Source organism: Podarcis melisellensis (genome assembly GCF_964234715.1).
Source record: "Podarcis melisellensis genome assembly, chromosome: 3".
NCBI lineage: Eukaryota > Metazoa > Chordata > Lepidosauria > Squamata > Lacertidae > Podarcis > Podarcis melisellensis.
In genome coordinates this window covers 53,480,971-53,490,489 of record NC_138530.1, presented here as the reverse complement: position 1 = coordinate 53,490,489, position 9,519 = coordinate 53,480,971, and the positions used below count along the sequence as shown (strand labels likewise).

Sequence of the window (9,519 nt, the reverse complement as noted above, 5' to 3'; positions counted from 1 at the left end):
CATTGAATAATTTTCAACAGGTTTATAGCTCTGTCTTATACATTTTTAGAGAACTACATTTCACTAAGTTTCATCAGGTTTGTGTATAGGATTGCAGTCTTAGGCACACTTACCTGGGAGTAAGCCCAGTTGAATTCAGTAGGGTTTACTTCTGAGTAGAGATTGCACTGTTGGAAAGTGTTCTTGTGCTTGGTTTGGTCAGGCTTTTATTTTTTAGCATTTCCAGGAATTTTCTTCTTTTGATTTATAGGGTTCATTATGAACCCTACTGAAATGAAGTTTGAAACTTTTATTCAAGCTTTTACAATATTGCGTAAAAATAGAGTGCAATAAAGATTTTATAGCTAATTATGAAATCTAAAAAACAGGAAGGAATTAAACTTTTGGGCACTGATAAGGTTAGTATGCATTACTTGCACCTGCTTCTACCGATGCAGATGTTTTCCCATTAATTTAAAATCATGTCACTTGCTAAGTGGCTATTATGGTGATGCAACACAGTTACCAGTTATAACACACAAATCATGTTTAATGCCTTTGGACTCGTAATATTTAAGGGTAAAAAGCCCTGGGTTGTTCCTATTGTACAGATGGAAGATGAAGATGCATAAGGCTATGCAGTCATTCTCTGGGTAGCATGACCTTTGTATGTGGGTCCAAGGTCAATGCCCTACCTAGTGGGCCATATCAATCCCTTATTGTGTCAAGAGGCTTTCCTCTCTTCCTTTCACAATTTTTTTTTGTATTTCTAAGCTTCAGCTTGTTGCTGTGCATGGATGGGAGAAATCAGAATGTGAATTTTAGGGAAAAGAGCAAGCCATTTCTTCTCATATGCTTGATATAGCACCAATAATCTATTAAGATTCTTATTTAAATCAAACACACTTGCTGGTCTAAAAGCCTTATCAATGAGAAAATATACCAGTAAGGCGAGCTTACCAGGTTTTACAACAATTTGTTTTTTTAAAAAATCCAAAACAAATTGAAAGAATGGCATGGCTGCTTCCCTTGCCCTCCAGTCTGTTGCTTTCCTTATAAAAGGAGAGTGAGAAATCTGAGATGTATTTTATTTTAAACAAATGCATGGTTTCTTTCAGTTAGTTCATTACTTATGAAATAAGTAAATTATTTAATTTACTTAAGGAAAAAGGAAGGAGTTGTCACTTTTTCAAGCACTGGTAACATGCTTAAGCAATTAAAATGGGGTTTTATTACTCTTGTTTTCCCAGTTTAATAATTTTGGCTTCTCATGCACATTGAAAGAGAATCCTGACACAGTGCAAGGGAATTGTCTAGGGCAAGAATGACCCACAAGCAGCTTGAAGGCAGCAGCTGGCCTATGAGATTATTTGTCCAGCTTTCGGGACTACATGCAAGGAAGCAGCATCCATGATCCCACTACTTGGCTCTGCTTTCATGCTGTTTTCCTTCTCCCCTCCCCTGTTAGTTTCCTTTTGTGCTCTCTCTCTCTCACCTCCCTGCTTTATATACGTTCGGTTTATAAAGTGCATATGTGATACTCATACTCTGAGCCCCTTGGTCAAAAAAGCATCCCACAAATTAGAACGAAGCAGCTGGTCATCGCTGTTCTAGATCTCTTTCCAGTCCCTCCCATTCAGCTGGCTTCTGTAATGCTATTCTCTGAAGACACTTGTGCACCTCTTCCAGAGGTGCATGCAAACAGAAATAGGGCAAGAGCAGGTTTTCCACGGAAATTGTTTACCTTTGGCAAATAAGTCATCTGCATGACCCATCTTTTTTTTTAAAAAAAAAAAAGAGCAGTGAACAAAGAGTCAACACAAGAACGTAGAAAGTCACCCGAGACACATATTTCTTTTATTATGCTTCCTAGACTAATCATATCCAAAAGAGCATGTTCCATTGTCAGCTCAGAGAATGGTCTGCTGGCACATGCAGTGATGCATTTCTGATGAATCTGTATCCTTGGAAGCTGTCCAGGTGAGAGCCTGTTGGGAATTATATATAAGCTGCTCTGAGCCCTTTGTAGGCAAGGTGAGACTTAATAAAACAAAATAAGTGCCTTTAAAGTCAGGAATTACACTAATCAATATGTGTGTATTGATTATGAGTGATATCATAGTGGAAGGGTGCTTGATTTTAATCTATTATATAAAAGGAAGATGGGAAGAAATGTGTTTATTCAGAGAAGTTACATCCTGCTGAGACCCTGAGAGGCGCTCAAAGCAGCTTGCAAAGGACTTGCACAATACAATCCCACTCAAGTGTAGCATCAGAAACATAAATAGACATAGCAGGATAACAGCTATTTTTGTATTTCCAGACATGGGGAATTGACCATTCTGTTTTTAAATTTCCGATAGACTGGTATAACCTGAAACCTGCACAACACCCAATAGAGCCTTGTTTGAATGGCTGCTACGTCCTCTCATCCTCCCACATGCAGACAGATGGCTTCACCACCATGCTTTGTTCACCACTGAACTTGATAAAACAGCACATACATGCATACATACATAATTTTATTTGTATGCTGCCTTTCCATAGTTCAAGCCATGCTCAAGGCAGCTTTCAACATGAAAAATATACATAATGACAACATAACAAAAGCTGGAGAACCAAAAGGCTTGCACACTATTTTGTGACCTTTTGATAGGCCTTTGGAATTTATCTTATAGGCAAACATAGCTTCTTTTTTTGCTTTTTGTATAAGTAACATGGTGTCCTCATATGGTGCCGTGATTATCCAAGCAACGTTACCTGCCCTCCTTGGTCTTCCCTGGTGTTTCCCTTTGATTATCAGAACTCTGAGGCATGGGAATAGGTCAAGTAGCTAGAACTCAGCCCATGATGGAGGGAAGTCTTGCCCTGCTGGAAGTTGCCAGGCAACCGATTTTCCCAAGGACCTTGAGCAAAGGAAATTGAGGTGAGCAGCTGGAACTCCCTCATCTTACGAGGGAGGCAAGTCTCCCCCTGCTGGCAAAAAATAAGTCAGAAACAGTAAATTCCATTTGGGTTTCTGGTAGTACAGTTCTATTTGGTTTACAGAAAGCCACTGTTTATTTGTAGGTATTGATATTCAACAGATTTTCTTGTTCCCTACCCTCACAAATACGTTTTTTAATTGTTTGTTGTCCGAGTATTATCTCCATTGCAGCAAGCTTGCATCATGATGCCTCACTTTGAGATGAAAAACACTTTGGTGAAAACTCCATATAGCATGAAACATTTAAAGTTTTTCACTTAGTGACTACTGCAATTTTCTGGGAGGCTTGGGTGTAATTTATATTAATATTAACAGTGAGAGGCACTGAAGGTAGGCCGATATTTGTGGCACTATAACATTGCTATTGCTATTTCAATATTGTATTAAGGGCCAATGGCTCATATTTAGATCACAGCCAATAGTGCTAGGCTGATACAGATGTAAAGGAAGAAACAATGTCTCTGAAAAGTATGATATAAAAAAGGCAGTAATAAAAGTAGGCAACACTAACAGAGCAATCCTGTGCAAGTTTACTCTGAAGTTAATTAGCATTTAGTTCAATGGGGTTTGTTCCCAGATAAGTGGCATAGCATTTCCACCCAAGTATGTCATCAGGTGGTAAGAAGAAAAGGTATTCTTTTGTTTCTTTTATTATTTCTAGCCCACCCTTAATCATAAATGATCTATGGTTAGGGCACAATAAAACATTTAAAAACCTTAATGATACCATAAAACAAGAGCAGTTAACAAATCAATACCGAGAGCTACCACAGAAATAACTATATCTTAACACAGTCTGGATAGTAATACTTCACAAATGCCTGAGCAAATAAATGTATGTTCACTTTGCTGGGAACAAAACCAAAAGAAGAGATGGCAGCAGTCATATCCCAAGAGGGAGACCATTCCACAAATGGGGTGTCACCACTGAGAAGGCCTCCCATGTCACCACGTAAGAAATCTCACCTAGCAGTGGAGCATCAAGAAGGCCTCCTCTCAGCTATGATGAGGTACATTTCTGGACTATTTTAAAAGCAGAAACTAATGTTGGGGAAACAAGTCTCCACTTTCAAATATTCATGTCACTGGACAGACATTGAATTTTGAATCAGAGATTTGATGACTATAACCTGGGACATTTTTCTAGTTTGGGGGTATATCTTCAGTGTTTGGGGTGGTCTGTATGTATCATTGTTCAAATTTTGGTGAAAAGGCCTGAATTTTTGTCCCCCCAAATGCATATATATTTAACATCAATTTAGCACCAAAAGTCCTCAAATCCAGCCCATCTACTCCACATTGGACATAATATGACATCAGATGTGGACTATGAAATGTTCCCTATGAGAATTCTAGCTATTCCCTCTTGATTTATAATGTGTAGTTGGCACATTCCAGTGTCAATAAAAATATTTCTTATTTAGATGCTTGTTGGTTTCAGTATTTGCTGTTGGTGGTTGCTCTCTACTTTTTCACTTTTTTCTGTTTGTGTTTGTTCTTTATTAAAGTTAGCTAATTTGGAAGCTCCATTGTGGAGCTAAATGGTGTAATACAAAATTTTAATTTGCTGATTTCAGACAATTATTATTTTATTTTATTATTCATTAAGTTTATATACAGCCCTTCATCCAAAGATCACAGGGCAGTTTACAGCATAATTATCCAGATGTAACAACTTGAACTGAGCAACTGCAAAGGGCTATCCCAATTCACTCTAGATATCATGGGTCTGTGAGATATATCTTAAAAGAAAGAACAGACTGCTATTGTGCGTGTTCTGTATTATGCTGATTTTTATGCTTATAACACAAATGAGAGGAAACTAATTCGGTGAGGCAGGATGTTCAGCTCAGCAATCATTAATCCGGATAATCAGGTATTACAAGAAGTGAGTAGAAAGCTGAAGAGTAGCCTTTCCAGATTTCTCAGGACTCAAAACACTTCCACTTGTGGCTGACATCATTTGTCATGGCTAGTGTTTGCATGTGTCCCATTTTTAAGCTTGGGCTTTAACAAGCATGATAGATCAAAGGTGTGCATGGACGAGAGTAATGTCTTTAACAACTAAAGTTGTTTGCACAATGTTTGAAAGGTGATCCTATATCTGTACTGCTAGATGCATGCTCAGGCTTTCCACAAGTTCAAGAACTCTGCACGATTGAGATTTCCAAACATGTGGAGAATCTATGTGTGTACAAGTGTTTGTGCATCTCCTTTTCTTTCAGCACAGACAGTTGGCCATGGTAATATTGGGAGCAGCCGGGCTAGACAGATGAGATCCTGCTCACCTCTTTTGTTTGGTTCCTACAAGTACTATTTTTCTAGAAAAAGAGGTGTCGGAACTCACCATGAACTCACCCTTGTTCTCTTATAATGGCAATGGCGGCCACCTGAGGTGCCAGAACTGAGTTCCGGCTGAAAAAACCCTGGTTCCTACACACAGGAGGAACAAGTGAATAGGGCTCCTATTTCTTGTGTCAAGTAGACTGTGGAGAGATGGAGTTGTACTCAGTAGATTCCGTGTGCAGGATTCAACTAATGCGTCATTCTTGTGGAAACCTATGCAAGGACTTCTGCTAGAGCAATGGGATTTCCCCCACTTCTATGCATGCACCTTCTGCAATTGGCTGTGTGAAGCGAACCCTGAGAAAAGCATGGAAGGAGATGGGGATCGTTCTGTCTGGCAACCTGAATTTTTTTGCGCTGACAGAACGATTGCCATAGCGCTATACAGTATTGAACTCCTCCCACTGAAATGAATAACCCTAAGTTAAGTCATGCATGTCTATTAATTTCATTGGCCTAATTCTGAATAGGAGTAGCATTTGATACCATCCAAAATGATTATATCTTATATAAAATCATAGAGTTGGAGGGTACCTTTTGGGCTTTCTGGTCCAAGCTTTGCTCAGTGAAGGAACTACAGAACTACAGCCTCTCCTTAAAAATGTTCACTGAGGGACAGCCCACTTCCTTTCATTTAACAGATCAGTTAACAACTGTTAGATTGACACCAACTCACAGCTGCTTCTGATAATACTTGTTACTTTCACAGAAGGGCACTCACAAATCACTCCCATTAAAAAATATGGTAGATATTCTGTGCCACAGACATGATTTGTTCTGAAATTTGCAATTTCTTCTGGATTTGTGAATGGTATTGACGTTACTGTTTTTGTCAGGGAAATCACTCTCCTGTTATTAGAAAAGGTGATCTTGGGATTCAACAGTCAACAGATGTGGTAACATGATACCACTGTATGCTAGTGAGGTTTTATACCAAGACTCTGAAAAATCCAATAGCATAAAATATAATCAAACTAGTGGGATACTGCTAGGCAAGTAGGACAGGAGAGATGGAAACAGGATCCATGATGAATATGCCACACTCATTCCGCAACCAAGAGAAATCTAGTTTTGCCCTCTAACAGATTTTATCTGGGATGGTGTTTATGCAAGAATTATAATACAATCAAGGCAAAACTCAAATATGCTTATTGTCGTTCAATCCAACAAAGTTGCAGTGCTGGATTATGTATGCTACGAGTTAGGAGAGCTAAGTGTGTGTGTTTTTTAACAGAAGACAACTTACAACATGCAACATCTCCTCCAGGCTGTCATTGCTTATTGCTGCAAAGATCCCACCATGACTTTGCTGAAACCAATTTTACAGGATTTTGCAATATGTCAAGCAATATCCTGAAAAAGCAAAAACAAGTACTGTACCTAGAACAATGACTAAGACTTTTTCAGTAGATTAAGGAGCATAAGACTACCAGTGGCTACTAGTCACGTTGGCTATGTTCTACCACCACTGTCAGAAGCTGTATCCTTCTGAATGCCGGTTGCTAGGAAATACTAGCAAGGAATGATTGCGAGCAACACCATGGGAAGGGTCTTTCCAGCTATCCCAAACCCCTCCTTTCGGAAGCCTTGTAATATGCCACTGTAGGAAAGGGGCTGCGAGCAGCATCATGGGAGGGGCGGTTTGGATTTCTCCATGGGAGGGGTTTCAAGGAACGAAGGTGAAACTCTCAAGCTCTCTTGTTGTTTCTGCTGTTATGCTATTATATTTGTAGCATTGAAATGTTCTTTGTATGATGTTTTATATGCTATTATAGTGCTGTTTTATTAGTATGAATTTTTTTGTGATTGTCGTTTTTGAGACGTACTGCTGCTCTTTTTGTTGTAAGTTGCTTTGTGCATGATTTTTGTGTGTGCAAAGGTGGCATAAAATTTTAATTATTATTATAAGAGTGATGCTGCTGTATTCAGGCCCTGCTCGTGGGCTCCCTATAGGCATCTTGTTTGCCTTGAAGAGAACAGGATACTGGACTAGATGAGTCTTTGGCCTGATCTAGCTCAGCTCTTCTTTTGATTTAAATTTCAGTGTAACTATTGCTCAGAAATCCATTCCACTCCAGAGACACCCTCTCTAACTCCAGTGCTCATACCAGGTTATTTTATTTTATTAAAATGCTAAATCAAGCATACAACAAAATAATCACAGAAAACAGGTATTAAAATATCAAAGTAGAGGGGGCGGGGGTGCAGACACCAGTAATACACTCCAGACTTTCAATATAATACAAACTATAACATGTCTATACAAATAAAAACACCATTCCTTATTTTCAGGGAGTGAGGTGGGTTTCCATCGCACCTTTGTCTGTGAACCTGTGCCCGTACTCCTACTTGTTTTATCCACAGCTCATACCAGTTTTAAACCTGTATCTGAATCTTCTTTGAATTAATAGTTTATTCATCAACAGGGCACTTGCGACTTTCTGCCTCATAACTTCAAAGGATAATAGTTTGTCTATTTCCCATGTCGACAACATTTGAGCGATTATTAAAATGTCCCCATCATGTTATTTCTTACTTGTCATTTTAAAGTGAAATTCTCCTTCAAAGTTAAATTAGCTGGAACAGAAGCTATATGCATTCTAGTAAATTCCATTTTTTATTATTTCAGCAAGCCTACCTAAACATATAATCTATTTCCAGAGAGGTGTGTCTGAATTTATTATGCATCGAATGCTGAAGATGCACCTCTTCACCCTGGCCTTTAGAGATACGGTATATTATTAAGGACCCACCCTATTCCTGGCTGTACTTTGTTTTAAATTGTTTTTTTAATATTGCATTGACAAACCACGGTAAGCTGCCTTGGGACCTTATGGTGAAGTGCAAGTAAGAAATTTAAATCGTCATCATTTTGCAGTGGTGTGTTCGCTCTGTGTTTGGACACCTCATAAGATGTAACCTAAATGTGCATGGTTATTGAGATCAAGGAGTGGATTTTCATCTGTGAGGATGCAACTGCCTGCCATTTTGAATCAAGAAGGCGGACCCAAACTTTCAAAACTGCACTGATTTTTTGTTTTATTAGAATTCCAGAGCAATGCAAGTTATGAGGGTGCTAGTAATAACAACGTTGGGACGCGGGTGGCGCTGTGGGTAAAACCTCAGCACCTAGGGCTTGCCGATCGCATGGTTGGCAGTTCGAATCCCCGTGCCGGGGTGAGCTCCCGTCTTTCGGTCCCAGCTCCTGCCCACCTAGCAGTTCGAAAGCACCCCTAAGTGCAAGTATAGATAAATAGGTACCGCTTTATAGCGGGAAGGTAAACGGTGTTTCCGTGTGCTGCGCTGGTGCTGGCTCGCCAGAGTAGCTTCGTCACGCTGGCCACGTGACCCGGAAGTGTCTCCAGACAGCGCTGGCCCCCAGCCTCTTAAGTGAGATGTGCGCACAACCCTAGAGTCAGACACGACTGGCCCGTACGGGCAGGGGTACCTTTACCTTACATTTCTTTTAAGTTTTTATTTTATTTTATTGTTTTTAAAATTTTATTATGTATACTACATTGATTAAATGATTTATAAATCCAGCGGCAGACTTGGGGGTCTCAAATTTCTGTGGTGCCCTGTGCAATGCTAAAATTTGGCCTGCCCATTCTACATTATTGTTTCAGCGACCCTTGCAGTGCCAGAGCCCAGTGCAACTGAACTGGTAAGTAAAGGTAAAGGTACCCCTGCCCGTACGGGCCAGTCTTGCCAGACTCTAGGGTTGTGTGCTCATCTCACTCTAGAGGCCGGGAGCCAGCGCTGTCCAAAGACACTTCCGGATCATGTGGCCAGCGTGACAAGCTGCATCTGGCGAGCCAGCGCAGCACACGGAAACGCCATTTACCTTCCCGCTAGTAAGCGGTCCCTATTTATCTACTTGCACCCGGGGGTGCTTTCGAACTGCTAGGTTGGCAGGCGCTGGGACCGAGCAGTGGGAGCGCACCCCGCCACGGGGATTCGAACCGCCGACCTGACGATCGGCAAGTCCTAGGCGCTGAAGTTTTACCCACAGCGCCACCCGCGTCCCTTCAACTGAACTGGTAGTGCTACCCTAAAACTGCCTCTGAACAATCATTCTAAATACAGACACATCTTTTCTGAATTATAGAGGATTAGGCAGAATGGCTGCAATTAGGAACTAGGAAAGCGAGGACACACCCTTTTCCATCCTGGGAGGCCCATTATATATGACAGTTATAAAGCTATTG

The 9,519-nt window shown here is 40.4% G+C and overlaps 1 long non-coding RNA gene across 1 annotated transcript; it reads right to left on the bottom strand.

Annotated features, from left to right (window-relative positions):
- Nucleotides 1-969: 969 nt before the first annotated feature.
- On the bottom strand, nt 970-1,206 carry LOC309367570. Its single transcript, XR_014167227.1, has 2 exons — nt 1,139-1,206; nt 970-1,108 (listed from the first exon to the last, which is right to left on the bottom strand). It is a non-coding gene; the product is annotated as an uncharacterized lncRNA (long non-coding RNA).
- Between the last annotated feature and the right edge of the window lie 8,313 nt (nt 1,207-9,519).